At 28.5% G+C, this 20,087-nt stretch overlaps 1 long non-coding RNA gene across 1 annotated transcript; it reads left to right on the plus strand.

The window, feature by feature from the left end:
- Nucleotides 1-5,966: 5,966 nt before the first annotated feature.
- LOC127258424 (uncharacterized) lies at nt 5,967-9,163 on the plus strand. Its single transcript, XR_007840309.1, has 5 exons — nt 5,967-6,199; nt 7,496-7,573; nt 7,884-7,928; nt 8,654-8,792; nt 8,882-9,163. It is a non-coding gene; the product is annotated as an uncharacterized LOC127258424 (long non-coding RNA).
- The last annotated feature ends 10,924 nt before the right edge of the window (nt 9,164-20,087 follow it).

Raw genomic sequence — 20,087 nt, forward strand, 5'->3', positions numbered from 1 at the left:
TATCACCGACCTATTGTATTTTGGATAACAAGAATATGCTTAAAAAGTAGATGAAAATCATTACACCCAGAAAGGCATCGTGACCTCCACCCGTCATATGACAACGTCCTACACAGTTATGATAATAATTTACACGTCTCCACCACACGGCACGTGAGCATAAAATATCCTCTGACCCTCAGTCCGCATACTTAACTGCCTCAAGAATATGCTAAAAAAGTAGATGAAAATCATTATACCCAGAAAGGCATCATGACCTCCACCCGTCATATGACAACGTCCTACACAGTTATGACAATAATTTACACGTCTCCACCACACGGCACGTGAGCATAAAATATCCTCTGACCCTCAGTCCGCATACTTAACCGCCTGATGGATTGTAGTTAAGCGTCCACATCCATTCGACATAACCGCCAATCCTAATCAATGCGTCCAGCAACTTTTGCAGCTCTTGTGCCGTCTCCATCACTTATCTTAGTTAGTCATCCAAAAAACCTCCACTTTTAATTTTCGGGCATCCTCATTAACTTACAAAAAGTGCACCATTTTGTAAAGTGTCTAATTCTCTTGAATACGAAAAATTTTCAACATATTAGAGAAACAAACCAAAACAACAAGATTGAATTTTGGGGGTAGTGTTGTGCATGAAAAATATATATATATTATTAATGTTAAATAACTTCGGAGAATGCTATCACATTTTTCCCAAATACCCTAAACTAGGAGAACAACCGATAGTAGCTGCATTACTCCCATTTCTTGTTGTAGACATTAAAAAAATAAATTCCTAAATTAAATTAAATTAAATATAATATATTAGAAGAAAATAAAATTTTGATAAAATAAATATGTAATATTTAATTATGTACATATGTTAATATTTGTATAATAAATACCATCAATTAATACAAAAATCTGTTTAAAATAAAAAATATCGTACAAATATGATGTGCATAAATAGAGTCATAATAAATTTGGCAGCAAAATAAATTAATCTCGTTAATAAAAGAAGTATTTAAATTATTATCTTTCGAGAACTGAAATGATATAAAGATCTTGACAAAAAGGAAGACGCACAATCAAATTCTTCAATAATGGAAAATGGATCCGATATGAAAAATGAAGGATTATAAAATCTTTCCATTGGCCTATCATGACGTTCCATGTGGCATCATCCGAAAAGGAAGCTAAGGCCACCCCTCCCCAATAAATAGGATTCTTGGTCAATTCATTTGACACACCGCAGTTCATTTGAAGACTCGCGCAAGGGTAAATCTTTCTTTACTCTCTGCATTGTTCTTTGTGTTCTTCGTGTCCTTCGAAGCGTTCTTCGTCGAAAAGTTACCGATTTGGACAAATGATCCAATATTGGTTGATGGATCAATGAAGTAATGTTCTTCGTTGTATGCCCAAGCCGGAGGAAATATCAAAACGCTAAAGCCATTGAAGAATCCGTCAAAGTCAAGGGAAAACCTCCAAAGCTCCTCCCAAAGCTTCAAAATGTTCATCGCGTTCTTTACCAAATAATCAAATATGTTCTTCTTCGATTCAAAAGTCAAAGGGACACGCCGCCAAAAAGCGTTAGGAGCACCAAATCCACCTCATCAAAGATCAAAGTCTCAGATCATCCAAAGAAAATATTAAATACAAAGACGATGATCAAAATCGCCCATACGGAGACCAAAGCCCTCCAAAAGCCGGCAAAGCTAAACCGAAGACCAAATCTTTTCGGATTAAAGAAGCCATCCAAATGCAAGTCGGAAAATAAATCGACTCGAGAAGAGAATCATATGATCAAAATAGAGAATTGGACCCACATAAATTTGAATTTCAATGTAATTTTGTATAAAGTTTGTATTTATTAAAAATAACACAATTTTTGTCTATATTTGTAATAGCTTTTTTGTATATTCAATACTAATGCCACAATATTACTTTAGATCACCAATGATGGTTTCCTATGTGGACATGGACCTATCTTTTGAGAAACCAAGAAGATTACGACATAACTAGGTCACTAAATCTATATATTTAGTAAAACAAAATTAATCCAACAGCCAATTACACAACAAATAACCAACTGAAACACCTATTAACCTACAATGTATCATAACGTAGTCCTAACATACATTATACCCTGATTGATATTTCTTTGTTGGTTTTAAAAATAGTGTCTTAAGTTGCAAGGCAAAGCTTTACCTCTTTTAAATGAAATATTCTTTTTAACAATTTTAACAATTTGTAAAATGTATTTGTTATAATAAGCATATAAATATAGTCAATTTTATTTTACGGTAAATATTTTGTTAGGCTGAAAATAAAAATTGATAGTTTTAAGGAAAAAAGCCCAAATGTCCAAGGAAAATCCTCATTTCGGTTATCCTAATTTGTACAAGGTGAAAAATGAGTATTTTTTTAAGAAAAAGGGACTCTCGGAGGCAAGGCTTAGTTGGCTAGCCCTCGCATGTGCAGTTGAGGCATTAGCTGCAAAAAAACAATTGGTCATGTTGTTGGTGTTCATTGGTTATTTTATTGTGCCTTCCGTTGTTATTTTTCTATTGGGAAGCTGTAAAAAAGATTGATTGCATTTGCACTGTTTTGGAAGACCTAGAATGTAGCTTTCCTTATCAAAAGGGGAGGCCTAGGTTTGACTCTATTTGTTAAAAGACCAATGGCCTAATAACTTCTGCAGGTGAGTCAGCACGTAACAGTCACACTTATTTACAAAAACGTCATGACAGGGGAGGCTATTTCAGAGATGTTACAAAAATTGTCAAGCTGGAGTGTGAATTTTTCCCCCGCTTCTTACAACTACATTAGCAAAAGGTTCTTTTGCCTCAACTCATTTTTTCCATTTGGCTGATGAGTACAACTTTTCTTCGCAGGAATTTTTTTTATGGACTCGGAGATTGGCATTTAAGCAAGGGTATCATCGTGATAAGCCTCTAGCAACGGCAAAAGCTCTTTACGTGCAGTTGCTATAAAAATCTGCATATGCGGATAGAGTAAGTTATGGTTAATTTGTAGTTGTTGTTGTATGTAAAGGTAAATGGAGATAGGAGTATTATGTGTCCATATTGTGGATCCCTCTCCAATCTCTGTGGAGGTTTTCAGATTATTAAGTATTGGGGTCAACAATGTTTTGCTAACATTTGGACTTTCTTCTTTTGTACTCAATTGCGTTGAACTTGCATCGTCTGTAGTATCTGCAATATGTTATAAATGTTTGTAAAAGTACATTGATTTCAAATTATTTGCCTTATATGTTTGACGAAATCGAAACCTTGCCTTACCAGCGGCTATTGATTGAAATTGCTGAACTTTGTCTCTGTTGAGTATTTCGCCAAACAAAAACTTGGTTTGTTTGATGCACTCATTTCGAATTTGACAGTACAGGGTGACATCCTACGAAATGCGTTAATTGAAATGAGTACCTAATTACTATGTGTTTATTAACGATTTATAAGGTTATGAGAGGTTAGGCAATACGCCTACAATTATATATGTGGGTATTCAAATGGTCAATAATAATGTAGTCTATTTAACTGGCTATTCAAATGGTGTGTTATTTGGGATCAGCGATGCATAAAGAATAGGGTTAATAAAAAGGAAGTCTTTGGGATCGCCGATGTAAAGCGTATTAGAATTATGGTTGAACTTGGTCTTTGTTTGATATACATTTTCAAGATTTTTGGGAAAAATATTATTACTTAAGAAGGTTTTTTGTTAAAATTGGTCCAATATTATTATGTGACAATAACTCAGTCGTGCGTTACTCCAATAACAACTCAAGTGCTACTAAGTCAAAGTTTATTGACATTAAGTTTCTTGTTGCTAAAGAGATAATTCAGAATAAACAAATTTCTATTGAACACATAGGAACGAATAATATGCTAGCTAATCCACTAACTAAGGCATTGACATCTAAGGTGTTTCATGAACACACTGCTCACGTTGGTGTTACTTCTGATGTTGCCCTAGGTTAGTGAGAGTCTATGTTCTATATGAAAAACCTTCAATTTGTATTGTCCAGTTTTCTCGATAATAAAGTTGATGAATTTATTTTATTCTAAATTCAATTTAAGTTATTATGTATTGATCTCACTAAAGTTGGACCAGTTGGAAATAGACATGATATTGATCACATTGCATGAAATTTTCATGGTGCTCATCATATTTCATATATATCACTAAGTGTATTAATATGGTGATTGCCGGGGTTTAACCATGATTTATAATGTGGTGACTGCCTCGGTGATTCTATTGTTAGTGCATGAGGTGGATAAGATTGTTAAAGGTAGTCGAAAAATGAATAACATACAGTTGCGCAACTACAGATTCGATAATATAATTGTTCAGGAAATAATATTTGCCAAAGTGGGAGATTGTTAGAAAAATATATATTTCCCTATCTAAATATGGGCAAATAATAATATACGATTATATTAGCTATTCTGATTTATTGGATATACTTAAATTACGTAATCTAATTGTAGAAATTATCAATAATTTATTTGATTGACTTATATTACGAGATTTGATTATAGAAACAATCAATTATTTATTTGATTGACTTAAATTATATGATCTAATTATGGAACAAGTCAATTATTACCTTATTGATATGAGATAAATTGAGCCTATACCAAATAGCGTATAAATTAGGTGATTATGGATGGTCTATTGATCACTATATAAGGACATTCAGTTATAGTCTCCAATACACTAAATCAATCATTGTTCTCTATTCTCCCCATCGGAATAGACTAACGAATAACCCATTAGACGATTTAGTTGAGGAATTCCGTAATACCAACTGTTCGAGTTCTCAATTCCGCATCAAAGAACTCGATGGATCTAGGTATGTTAATAATGTGTTTTTTTTTTATATAAATCGTTATAGGACATATGAATTGGAAATATGTCAAGTGCATTATCAATGAAAATTTTCCATCACTGCTCTCCAACACAATCAAGGATAAATCAATTGACGGGGATTAACGACTCATCGAACACTCCAATTCACTAAGAAAAAAAAACAAATTTTACTTAAATGAAGGGAATCAAACTCTACATGGACTCTTACAAATATTTCCACGCCTAAAGTCTCAACATGTAATATTTGTCATTCCTACTAAGGGCCTCTATCTACACAGCTCTGAATATCATAATAATAGAACCACCCAAGTTTAATCAACAATTTACCTCCGTGGCATGAAATATTTACACACAATTTTTTCAGGGAATAAAATTTTCGATCGTACGACGTAACGCGCACGAACACTAATATATATATATATTGTATTTGGGAATTCGCAAACATACAAATTAAGCTCAAAAAGAAAAGTCATATTGGACGAATCATATGCGAAAGTTTGAACCATCCCTTACATACTACTAATCTATTTATGTATATATATTTGGAGACGAAACCATTTCGCCACGTGTCTTTATGCAAGTTTTTTTTTTAATAAAAATACATGTGGGTCCCACGAGCTATGGACTGTAGTTTTCTATATACCGCTAGGTGCAATTAATTAGTCAAATTCAATCTCTTCAATTTAATATATAGTAATATTTCACTACTAAAAAAATGGCCATTTGTAGCGAAATCGCATCCGCTACAATTTTTTCGTTACAAAAGGTATTTTTTGTTCTAGTTATTACCGTAACAAATTGTGTTTTCGATTTGGTCAACCTTTTTCCTTTTGTTGCGGTATTGTTTCGTTACAACTACAAAATAATTTTATTTTAAATTTCAAACTAAATCTAAAATAATATATCATATTTAGAGAAGATATATATCATATATAATACATACATAATACTTATACTTATATATTAATCTATACAAATTAAAATAATTATTTATTTAAAAAATAAAATTACTATATACAATTAAAAAATATAAAGGAAATTAAATATTCAACTTTACCATTGCATAACCCTAATGGTCGCAGCCCCCTCCCCCCATTTTCCTCTTATTTTTCTTTTTGTTCTTTTTCTTCTATGTTCTTCTATGCTTTCTTCTTCGTCTTCTTCATTCTTCTTCTTGCGTCTTCGTCTTCTTCTTCTTCGTCTTCCTACATCACCTTCCTCGGCCGTCCAGCGTGCTCCGCCGCACCCTTCATCAACCCGTCGATCGCGCTCCGCCGCTGCCCGCCGATGTCCTCAAATGCCAACCCTAATTTTTCCCGTAAGTTTGAATTTGTTTATTTTTGTATTTTTTGACTAGTTAGGCTTTTATTTTTTTAAAATTTTGTTCATAGTGTTAGATTTAGGGCTGGTTTCCTCCATTTACAGTAAACTAAAAGCTTATTTATTAGATGTTTTTGATAATTTTTCATAAAAATAATTTTAATATCTATTTAGTCCAAAAATTATAAAATAAGTAAATGCGAAACCAAACTTACTAGTGTTTTTTAAAATTAATAGGCACAGCTAGTATGAAATTCTAATTTTAATACGAAACCGAACATACTAGTTATGTTATTATTGTTAGCTTGCTAATTGTTTTCTTCAATAAATGCTTGTTCTTTTTGTTTGAAATTCTAATTTTAATATGTTCTTGAATGTGTAGAATTAGGGATAGGAGAACCAAGCTTGAGCCAGATAAGTGTATATTGTGGATGCTAGCGATATTGCATTTCAAGTGGTTTATTAAGTTTCTTAATTATGTATAGGTGGCATACTATTTGTGTTTTGTTTGGGGGCGTAGACACTTGATGGCAACATTTGGCTTAATATTTAGAGAAATTTTTTCATAAATTTGCTTCTTCAATACTTTATACACTATTTAGGTTGCATTGATCGAACAACCACACTTACGGTAGACAAACAACTATCTAATGCTTTATAGTTGGTCAAACTATTCATCGTCACTTATCATGGACTTCTCTTATATTTTTAATGAATTGTCCCCTTGACATTATCATGAAAATAAGAAGTATATGCACAATGAATGTAAGAAGTATATGCACAATGATTTGATGCGAAACTGAATCTGATACTTTTGGACATAATTGTTGAACATACATTCTTTGGCAAACTTTTGAATATTACTTTGTAATTTTGTTGATAAAACTGAATCTGATACTAAAACTAAAACTGAATATGATACTAATATCTTGTAATTTTGTCATTTTTGAATAATATTTTGTAATTTGGGGACCACCTCCAAATTTAAATCCAACTGCCACCACATAAATTGTTTTCTTCTCCAAACCTTCTAGAAGCTTTTGTATATATGTATATATATATATGTGTGTGTGTGTAAGAAGATAGTGGTGCATTCTGCTGCAATTCATGTTCTATGCTGATAAAGCACAACAACTACCAAAAGCCCAGTCTAAATATACCATCATCACTGATATGTATAATATTGTTTGTGTTTTTTCTGTTACTCGTTATTGCTTTTATAAAGTGTTATGCTAATTCTTTGATCTACGCATATGCATTATAGATGACATGAGGCGTCTTTGAAATTGAATAGGTGTGTGATACCCGCCATTGAGGGACAACGTACTTTTAGGCAGAAGTCTAAGCGTCGATCCAAGCTTGCTGCATAATAGTAAGTTATTCATGCATCCATAGTATATCACATTACTTGTATAGTTTTTATGATATGAACATTCGAATAATAGTGCTAATATTCATATTTTTAGTTCAATACTACTATTTTCAGTGGTTATATAAGCTGAGGCATGTTAGTATTAAGAACCAACCTGAAATAAGTTATGTTAGGGTCTGAAAATTATTTACATGGCACGCTATTAAAGTAGTACTTATACCAACAAAAATTTATTCTATAATCATTACTGGATTTCTACAAGGATGCAGACATCAATACTGGATTAATCCTAGCAGAATTTTTCTTGCAGATTTGATTAGTCACGGCAGTATGGCTATAATTGACATTATTTCAGGTATGAAAATTATCAAAATCACTAGGAAATATTACTTTCATATAGGTAGTAAAGCAAAAGTGTAATCAAGCTTGTGTTTTGACAATTCAGTTGTGGAGATTGATTTTTCTTCATTTATTGCAATAGTCATGTCTGAACTTATCGCTAGCTGAAGTCCAACTTATTATTTGTCAATTGGTTTGTACAGTAGAAATTGTTCACTAACTTTATGGATTGCTTGTGTTGATGATTTCATAAGTTTCTTCACATTGAGTGTAATGGGTAATCATTATAATGACCTTTTTTTATATCATGAGCTAGGTCAAGTGAAAGGAGCTACATGCATCTGTTTCTAATTTGTGGGTCTTTAAGTTTGTTGGTTGATTATGAAAATCCAATCTACTGCATGGATTTATTTTGGGATTCTTGAAAATGAATTGTTTGCTTTTGCATTATTTTGTTTGTGGGAATTTGTCTGCCCAAAATTTATGGGGCTTGGTATTTACCTGTATTGTTTGAACATGTTTGTCTTGCACTTGAGCATAATCAATTTATATTGCTCAGAACTAAGTTTTATATACTTTCTCGGTATGCATTTGAAGCCACATGTGACTATTTCTTAGCTTATGATTGTTTTGTATATTTATTAATGTTGCAGTATCGATCATCCGCTTTAAGATAATAAAATTTTGTGAGTTGCATTTTATTTTCGATGATATGCACATGTTTTATTTATATGTACGTAGGTTATACCATTAATATAGTAAAGGTTTTTTTCACGGCTGCTACCGTTCCGGAGGCTGCGCTAATTCACGAACGATAGCTGAAGTGCAAACACTCTGTGAGTTTGTCCACATCGAGCCAATCGACTGGACATTCAAGGATGTACGTAACCATTTTTATAACTTTCTATTAGATTATAACTTAACCAACTCGCAAGTAAATTCTTATATAATTTTTCACTATGTTGGCAGCTCGTTCGTCACGCATAACTGCCGTGTATGTTCACTTTGATGCTGCGTGGGGCGATGCAGCGTTGCATGTAATTCTATGATGATAACTTTTGTTTGTGGATTGATACTGACTAAGTCCTTTACGTAGGTTGAACTTGCATATGTTGCTTCCTTTTGTGTGTTTGTTGCTATTCTTTGCCTTTGGATTGTATATGTTGGCTGTATTGCGAACTAGTTATGTTCCTAGACAGTGCTTACTTGGTGCTACTAATGATTGTATTGCGAACTAGTTATGTTTTTCGGTTCCGATACTAATTTTTTTTATTACTAAAAAAAAATTAAGGATACTCTTTATGTTGCGAAATTGTGTTCGTTACAAATACCGGTACAGAAAATTATGAATGTCGTTTAAAATATTTTTCTGACAATCAGTTTATTGTAACAAAAATTATACCGTAACAAAAGCCATTACAAATGCATGAACATTTATTTTAACGACTCTTTTATTACGAGAAACATCCGCTACAAACAAATCAAAAAACATTGTTAGCGTTACAAAAACCGTTACAAAAAGATTTCTCACGCCCGTTGACTGTTCACTTTTTGTTACGGAAAATGTCGGTACATAGACTTTTTGTAACTCGAGTATATGCACCGGCCAAAATCCGGTACAAAATTGTTACAAATAGCTTTTCATAACGAAAAATGGCCATTTGTAGTGGTTTTAAAGCCGCTACAAATAGCCATTTTTTAGTAGTGTTTGTTTTGTGTGGGATCTATTTTTATTATAATTTTTTAAATGCATTTTATATATATATATAAAAAGGCGTTTGTTATTTAGTTTGGATTTTAAATTTGAGATTTGAATAATAAAATTTATTTAATATATTTTTTATAACAAAGATATTTTTTTTTTTTGGATTTTTAAATTTTAAATTTGAATAATAAAATTTTAAAATACGGCTAGGTGCAATTAATTAGTCAAATACAATCTCTTCAATTTATTAATTTTTAATTTAATATATAGTAATATTTGTTTGGTGTAAGATCCATTTATATTTTTAGTATTTTATGTATTGTATTTATATATATAAAAAGGGTTTTGTTTTTTTAGTTTGAATATTAGATTTGAGATAATAAAAAATTATTTTATGTATTTTTTTATATAAAAAAAGTTGTTTGTTTTTTAGTTTGAATTTTAAGTTTGAGATTTGAATAATAAAAATTTTGAATTAAAATAATTGTATAATAGGGGATATTATGAAAATTTATTTAAAAAATAAAAGAAATAGTAAAGTAAGTAAAAAAAATAGTGATAATTTGATTATTATTGCTTAAAGTAAGTATAATAAAATTATAGTAAGATAAAATTGTTTAATATAAATAAATTATATAAGTTTAGTAGACGATTAAAAAAATTATAATGTTTTCATATTAAAGGTATATAAAAACTAAAAATAGGGATATTGTTTATCAAAGTATTTGATTAAAAAATAGTAGAGTAATGGTGCCTTTGTTTGGAAGGCTCCCCAAAATTTTCCTATTCACTAAATTTTTTCTCCAAAAAATATTAAATTAAATATTTATTTATATTTTTCATATTATACTGAAAATTAATTTTAAATTCAAAATAATATATCAACACTCATTTATATCAACATTATACAACTATTCAATTCAAATTTTTTACTATTCAAATCTCACTTAAGATCCAAACTCCAAATAAACACACCCAAATACAAAATAGTGACAATTTGATTATTTTTGTGAAAATAAGAATAATAAAATTATAAAATGATAAATTGTTTATTATAAATTGATGGTATATAAACCAAAAAATAAAGGGTGACATCATTTTGGTATTATATTATATTATTATTTGTTTGATTTTTGTGTGTGTCAAATTTTAAATTAAAATAATTATTATATTTGATATAAATAAATTAAAGTGATGTTTTAAGTGAAAAAAAATAAATAAATTGTAATATATTATATAAAAATAAATATATGTTTTGACATTTTTGGAAAAAAAATTATATTATATTTTAATACTCGTTCCTTTCCGGATATAACGTCACAGTTATTGTAAAAATAAATTTTGTAATATTTGTGATATGTAATAGAATTTACACTTAGGGTGTTTCTTTTGGGAAATTTTTCAAAAATTTTACTATTTATTAATTTTTTTCTTAAAAAATATCAAATTAAACAATTATTTTTTATTTTCTATATTATACACCCTTTATCTACCTAATAAGTATACATTTACTTTTGAAGAGGATTTTAAAAAATAATAGTATGTTAATGGAAATGAGGAATTAAAAGCAGTATAAAATAATTTCGCCCTTAATTTTTAGTGTAAAATTAATGATATGATGATAAAATAAGGATATTTACGAGAAAATGTAGTATTTAATGAAATTGTTACTTTATAATTGGACAACTCAAAATAGAAATATGTATATTTTTCGACTCGATGGAAGGAGTACTAAAAATTAATTTTATATTTAAAATATAAAATAAGTATATTATTCTAAATGAACAATAAAAATAAATTGTTGAAAATAAAATAAACAAATATTATTTTGACACTTTGTTACTTATATCTACCATTTAATTAGAAATTTAGAAAAAATAAATAAAATCATTATTGTCAAATTAAACTTTTTATTATAAATATAAATCGTTAAAGAAATCAAAATTTACATTCAATCCGATTTATAGATTATAACTATATACTATTGACTTAAAAAATAAATAAGTTTTTAATTATTATATTTTAATTGCAAGTAAATAATAGATATACAAATTATTAAAGTATCAAATCAAAATTTTTAATATAAATTACTATCAAATCAAAATTTTTATTATTAAAATATAAATTATTAAAGTATAAATATTATAAAAGAATAAAAGTATAAAAACAATAAGAATAAAAATTGAGAATGTGTTTGTATTGTGAAATTGTTTGAAAAGATAATTTTTTATGTGAGGTATAGAAAATTGTATAAATAAAATAAAAATAATGAATATGTGTAATATATTAATTTCTTTGAAAAAATATATATGTTATTTTTGTCAAAAAGATAATATTCTCCTAATATTATATAGGATCCAATAATTTGTAATTAAATTATAATTTAAAAAAATAAATTGCAATAACAGTTACAAGTTAATGAAATTTGACTTCACTTTTATTAGAATATTTTAATTTCTTTTACTAATACGATTTTTAACTAAATTATAATTTTAATTTTTTTAAAAAAAATGTAATTAAATTACAATTTTAATTAATAAATCAAAATAACAGTTACATATTAATAAATTTACTTTATAATATGACTATATATCACTAATATTATATATACATCATTTTTGTAATATCTATATTTAATTGATCAAATTTATCAATTTTCAATATTTATAACATTAGTGTAAAATATTTTGATTTATTCAAATGATTTTCATATTAAAAATTACATATTTGATTATAATAATTAATTTTAACAATTTAATAAAATTTATAATCACGCCGTGCATAGCACGACAACACCTAATATATATATATATATATACATATATATACATATGAATGGGTGAGCTTCAATCTAAAATTACTATAACTAATGTGAATAAGCACGATGATTAGTTTGCCCTTCAAATCCCATCTGTAAGTGAATACTATTCTATGTGCATGGATTAGATTAATTGGTTTAGGAAGCGTACACATGCATGCATTCTAATCTAATATCTAATCTAATCTATAATATATATATATATATATATATTCGAGGGCATCCTACGGGTAATTTTTTATTTCTTTCAAAATTATTTTGGTGGGGCCCACAACTTTATATATATTATTATATTAATTAATATATATGTTATGTTAATTTATAAATATTAATACAGGAATAACAAATAAAAATATAGTAGTATTGTAAATATTAATATAAAAATAATAAATAAAAATATTAATTATGTATGTTAATCACTATTTTGTATAAATATTAATATAATAGATTTAGCGTAGATATATGTATACAAATATATATTATAGTACACAATATATGAGTATCTACACAAATATATATTATAGTACACAATATATGAGTATATATAATACGTAGGTATATATGTTGTGAAGTGTAATCTATATATATATATATTATAAGCATATGTATTAGAGGGAGAAGGAGACGATACGGTGATGGAATGAATTTGATTGCTTTCAATTTCAAAACAAATACAATATGTCTAGTATTAATAGGAGCACAGGACCTTGAATACTAGGTTGAGAGATAACCAAAAATTTATCCAATAATAAAAAAGTACATATGTATAGATAAGGCATTCACACCCAATACTATAAACTGTTGTATGTGTCTGTAATATTCCCCCTTATATGCTTTTAGACAAATGTGCTTTTTTAAAACCTTATTATAAAAAAATTATGCTGGAAAAAATCATAGTGAAAGAAAAAAAGTACATCATTTTTGTATTGATTTACTCCCCATAATTTGGACTTTACTTGAGATCTTTAAGCCGACGCATTCTAATTTCTTTCACCAATTTGTTGAATGTTGTTTTCGGTAGGGCCTTGGTTGATAAATCTATTAGATGATCGGATTTGTTGCACATCAATTTCACCATTCTTTTGCAAGTCATGGGTAAAGAAGAATTTTGGTGAAATATGTTTGGTTCTATCTCTTTTGATATATTCACCCTTTAACTGAGCAATGCAATATGCATTGTTTTCATTTATAGTTGTTGGGGGATTTTCATTTTTAGACATTAACCCACAATTCTTTCGAATATGATGGGTCATTGACCTCAACCAAACACATTCTCAACTGGCTTCATGAATAGCCAATACTTCGGCATTATTTAATGATGTGGCTATTATTGTATGTTTTGTGGATCTCCATAAGATCACAATATTGCCACATGTAAATATGTAGCCGGTTTGCGATTTTGCTTTATTCGGGTTAGACAAATACCCAATATCAGCATAGCCTAATAACTCGTGTCGAGAATCATTCGGGTAAAATAGGCCAAAATCGCTTGTCCCTTGAAGATGGCATAAAACATGCTTAACCCCAGTACAATGTCGTTTTGTAGGAGATGAACTGAATCTGGCCAATAAATTTACTGCAAATGCAATATCTGGTCTTGTGCAATTTTCTAAGTACATGAGTGCACCTATTGCACTGAGATATGGTACTTCAGGACCAAGTATCTCTTCATCATCTTCTTTTGGTCTAAATGGATCATTGTTAGGATCAAGTGATCTGACGATCATTGGGGTACTCAATGAATGTGCTTTATCAATATAAAATCGCTTCAATACCTTCTGGGTATAGGTGGTTTGGTGGATAAATATTCCATTATCCATATATTCAATTTGCAAACCAATGCAGAACTTTGTGTTTCCAAATTCTCTAATCTCAAATTCCCTTTTCAGATATTTCACGGTTGATTGGAGCTCTTCAGGAGTTCCGATAACATTGAGATCATCGACATATACTGTAATGATCACGAATTTGACCCTTTTTTTATGAAAACAAATGGACATATTGAGTCGTTAGTGTAACCTTCTTTGGTTAAGCACTCAGTGAGACGGTTATACCACATGCGTCCAGACTGTTTAAGTCCATACAAAGACGTTTGTACTTTGATGTAATAACTTTCTCTTGGATACGATTTACATGCTTCAGGCATGTTATATCCTTCAGAGATTTTCATGTAAATATCATTTTCCAGTGAGCCATACAAGTAAGCACTGACTACGTTCATAAGGCGCATATCAAGTTTTTCATGCATTGCTAGACTTACGAGGTATCTAAATGTGTTACCACCCATAACTAGGGAATATGTCTCATCATAATCAATCTCAGGTCTTTATGAGAATCCTTAGCTACAAGTCTCGCTTTGTATCGGACAATTTTGTTGTCTTCATTTCTTTTTCTCACAAATACCCATTTGCACCCAACTGGCTTAACACCTTCTATTGTTTGAATTATAGGTCCAAAGATATTTCTTTTGGCCGGTGAGTCTAGTTCAGACTGGATCGCATCTTTCCATTTTGGTCAATCGTTTCTTTTCCGACATTCATCAACTAATGTTGGTTCGGAATCCTCGTCATTTTCCCTTATATCAAGTGTCATGTTGTATGCAAAAGCATTATCAATGACTATTTCATTGATGTTCCAACTTTTTTTGTGGTGATGAAGTTAATTGAATTCTCGATAACTTCATTTTCTTTCAAGGTAGGCTCTTCAGGAGCATCATCTTCAAGGATTTGTACCTTGTAACTACAAGTTGTTAGATGGGTTACTCAATATCTTTTTCCTTCGGGGATTCTTATCTTTAGCACCTACAGGTTTGCCACGCTTCAGGCGCGTAGAAGATTCATTGGCACTTTTCATTTGTCCTTCTGGGATATTTAATTTTTTCGGAGCATTTGCCGTAGGAATATATGACCTGGTGAATCTGCTAGAGTAATTAAATGCATCTGGTAACTGATTTGCAATCTGTTGGAAATGTACAATTCGTTGTACTTCTAATTAACACTGTTGTGAATGAGGATTCAGGAAATTTATAACTATTTTCCAAGAAATTTTATTTTTTAGTTGATTTTGTTCTCCCCTAATGTCGGAAAATTTGTTTCGTCAAAATAACAATATGCGAATCGTGCAGTAGATAGATCACCCGTCACTGGTTCGGGATATTTAATTAGCGACGGTGATTCGTACCCGACATAAATTCCCAAACGACGTTAGGGGGTCCATTTTTGTATGTTGAAGTGGTGCAATCGACATGTAAACCGCGCATTCAAAAATCTTTAAATGAGAAATATTGGGTTCTTTTCCAAACACTAACTGTGTTGGGGAGTATTTATGATAACTTGTCGGTCTAATCGCACAAGTTTTGTTGCATGTAATATTGCATGTCCCCAGCAAGAAACGAAGAGTTTGGATTTCATCAATATTGGTCTGGAAATTAACTTATTCTCTAACTTAACCCCTGTCTACTCAGTCTTTGCAGTCTTTTGATAAAGGATTCTGCCAAACAATTTTGGGTGTAAACATAAGGAACATGATGTTCAACAGTTATTCCTCAAGTCATGCAATACTCGTCAAATGCTTGTGATGAATATTCAATATCATTATCGAGACAAATTTTCTTTATTGGATAATCAAAAAATTATGTTCGCAACTTAATTATTTGTGCAAATTGCAAACGCTATATTACGCGTAAATAGCTAGCATACATATGTATAAAAAAGGCATTCACTACCAATAGTATAAACTATATTTATATGATGTATGTGTCTGTAACAAGTGACTTTTTGTTTCATTTTTTATTTTTTTAAAAATATTATTTGGTGGGTCCTACCATGTAATATATTATTATATTAATATTATATTTTATCATTATTACTATCATTTATTTATTGTGATTTGGTATTTATATTTTAAAAGTAGTGTTTTTAGCAAAATCTTCTCATTTATATTAGGTACGAAAATTTGTGTGTATTAATATTTTATTGATATGTAGTAAGAAGTGTGTGAAAATAATTTTATTTTTTAAATTTTTTATGTAAAAATATTTATATGATAATAAAATAAAAATAATCTATATTTATGTGGAATATAAATTTACTATAAAAAAATAGAAAATTGGAGTACACAAACTAAAAGGAAAACATAAAAATATTTTGAGTGGAATATAATTTTAAATTAGATAATTAATTAATATGATATAGTAATAAGTATTATTTGTCATATTTTAAATAAAAAAAAATATGATCAATAAAAATAAATACTATGTAATATAATATTTTTCAGAAAAAATATTTCTTCAATAATATTATTTTGTGCATTTATTTTAATTTTCTATAGTAATATCAATATAGATAATTATAAATTTAAATTTATTTTTAATATATAATATGATTCACACTTACTAAAAAGAAAATTTTACTATGCAATATGTTTGTTTAGTATTTTTAATTTGAAGGTTTTTTTAAAAAAATATGAAAATAGCATTTTTCAATGGAACAATTCTTCATAAATATTATTTTAAAAAAAATGTATACACATTAATATAATATATATCATCCATTCATAAAAAAAAAATAAATAAATAACCATTCAATACAAAATATAATTTTTTATATTACCAACATAATTTTTATACCATATAAAAAATAACTTCATCTAAAAATATTAAGTGAATAGACTCAATATAAATAATGATATATCACATTGAATCGTTAATTTTTTTGATTAGATATATATTATGTGTATGTGCTTATATAATGTTTTTCTTTTTTTCTTTTTCTTTTTTTTACATATAACATTACTTAACAATCATATAATTTTTTTTAATACAAATATAATTTTAGAAGATAGATGAAATAATATAGTTAATATAAAAAAATTTAGATATTATTATTATTATTTGATTATCGCATTTTTAACATATTTACCGTTTTAAATATATATATTACAGAAAAATAAAATAAAAATAACATAAAATTTAATATGAAACATTTATTTATTTAAAATGACTATACTTTTTTTATAAATATAAATTGTTAAAAAATAAAATTTAAACACAATTAAAATTAAATATATTAGAAATGATACGAATCACAATTAATATTTCTTTTATAACAAAATAATTTAAAATTCAACAACTAAAATATTATTTTTCATATACATATTTATCAATCTAAGTAACTACATCAATTATTTTTAAAAAATATTTATTAAAATATATACAACGTAAAATACAAAAATAAAATTAAAAGTAATATACAACCGTCAAATCAATTTATATTCAAATATTTGGATACAAATTCTAATAAAAATAAATAATAATTGTTATTTTTTTATTTTTTATAATAAAAATTACTCCCTCTGTCCCTTAACAATCTATCCATTTTTTCATTTTGGTCCGTCTCATAACAAAGTATCCGTTTCCTTTTTTTAGTAATTGTACTATCTACCTAACATTACAAGTACCCTTCTAATTTACAATATATTACACAAATGCCGTTACATTTATATCATACAATACTAATAGGGTTAATTTAGTCTTTTTACCTTTATTTCTACTTTATCCCAATATAATACTAATATTTATAAAACTCCGTGCAAAAAGCAAATGGATAGATAGATTGGGGACGGAGAGAGTATAAAATAATTTTCTACTGAAAATAAAAATATATTTTTATGAAATTAAATTTTTTTTATAAATTTAGATATAGAAAAAAAAAATATGATCCAATATTCGTATTATAACACGGGTCAGGTCGCCGCTACTACATTATATAATTAATAACTTTAGGCAAAATAGTATAAAACGCCCATGTGGTTTGTTGAATTTTTTGAAAATCCCTTTGGTTCTAAAACTTAAAAAAACTTACTTTTAATTTGTAAAAGTTGCAGAAAAATCCCCCTTTGTTATGGCTTAACGGAGAGTATCTCTCACGCATTTCAAATGCGATTTTTGATCCATAAAGTGGTAAATTACTCTATAAAGTTACTAAAATGACCTCTGACTTTATTACATACACTTTTCTCCCATTCCCCTTCCTCTTCCCCTTCCATTTCTCATTCCCCTTCTCTCTTCTCTTCTTTCCCTTTTTTTATTATTCCGTTCTAGCTCACCCCAATTTACGTAATAGAAAAATTTGAGCAAAAATTTAAATTAAATTTAAAGCACATCATGAGACTTGAATTGCTGCAACCTAAATTCAACTTGAAAATCAGAAACTTCATACGCAATAAAAACCTTATTCATAATCGAACAATGTATGAAATAGACATGTTATTTAAGATTTGGGTTAAATTTCAAACTCCCCAAATTCAAAATGATAAGGGTTTTAATTGAATTCAAATGAGTACAAAAATAATTAGATTCTACAATTTAGCCATTCGATCTATGAATTTAACAAACAAAATCTATAATCAATTTCCTAAATTAAAATGAAACTTTAAAAAATAGAGGTGAAAAAGAATGGAGAAAAAGAAAGAAGAAAAAAATGAGGCGGGCAACGGAATGAAAGAAGAAAAGAGATGAAAAAGGAAGAATACGTATGTATCTATGTATGTTTATGTGTAAAAAAGGAAGAAACATAGGTGGAAAAAAAAAAGAACGGAGAAGAAAAAAAAAGAAAAAAGATGTAAAAAAAGAAGAATATGTATGTATATATGTGTTTTTATGTGTAAAAAAAGAAGATACGGAGGTGGAAAAAATATGGAGAAGAAAGAAAAAGAAAGTAGATGAGCAGCAGTGTATATGTGTGTTTGTGTATGTATGTATATCTATGTAAATGTGTGTGTATGTATATATGATAAAAAATAAAATAAAACTTGATCAAACAATTAAAAATTTAACACCGTTAGTTCAATTTTGAAATGAGGAGCGAGTGTGTAATATTTTGAAAATCATGAGTAGATTTTATGAAATTTTAAGATCATGCGGAGTTTTCAGCAAATTCTAAAAACCACATGGGAATTTTTTGCTATTTTACCATAATTTTAATTATCAAATGAGCGCGCGTAAGGAGGTAACAGTTTCAATTAGCAACAAGAAATTTTACTTGACAGCAATTTCCTTTCCCACCCTTCCACAGGCCTGGCGGCACTACCCGTCTTTTACCAGGCCCCGCCACAATCGTTTAGAGGTGTCAATTTGTATTTTTGGGTCGTGTTCGTATCGGATTCAGCAATGAGATAGCAAATAAACTCTCTACCCGAACTTGACCCGAATTCGAAATGTGATGTGAGATCTTAGGTCCAAACACAACACGAATTCTTTCAGGTCTGGTTCAGGTTGACCTGATTTAATTTCAAGTCACCCGAAACTCGAACAAATCCGACACGAAATAGATCCGAAAACTAAAAAACATTTAAAATTAACCTAAAAGAATTCATTTTTATTTAGGGAAAAAATCAATTTTAGTCTCAATATATTAATTTTGGTTACAATTTTAGTCCAATTATAAACAATTTCAATCAATTTTGGTCAAGTTATAAATAATTTCAACCAAAAGAGATCAAAATTGATTGAAATTGTTTATAATGAGACCAAAATTGATTGAAAATGTTTATAATTAGACTAAAATTGATAAGTTTTTTTTATATATATATTTGGACCAAAATTGATAAATTTTGATTATATTGAAACCAAAATTAATTTTTTCTCTTTTATT

Source organism: Andrographis paniculata, unplaced genomic scaffold, assembly GCF_009805555.1.
Source record: "Andrographis paniculata isolate CXL003 unplaced genomic scaffold, ASM980555v1 Contig59END, whole genome shotgun sequence".
Lineage (NCBI taxonomy): Eukaryota > Viridiplantae > Streptophyta > Magnoliopsida > Lamiales > Acanthaceae > Andrographis > Andrographis paniculata.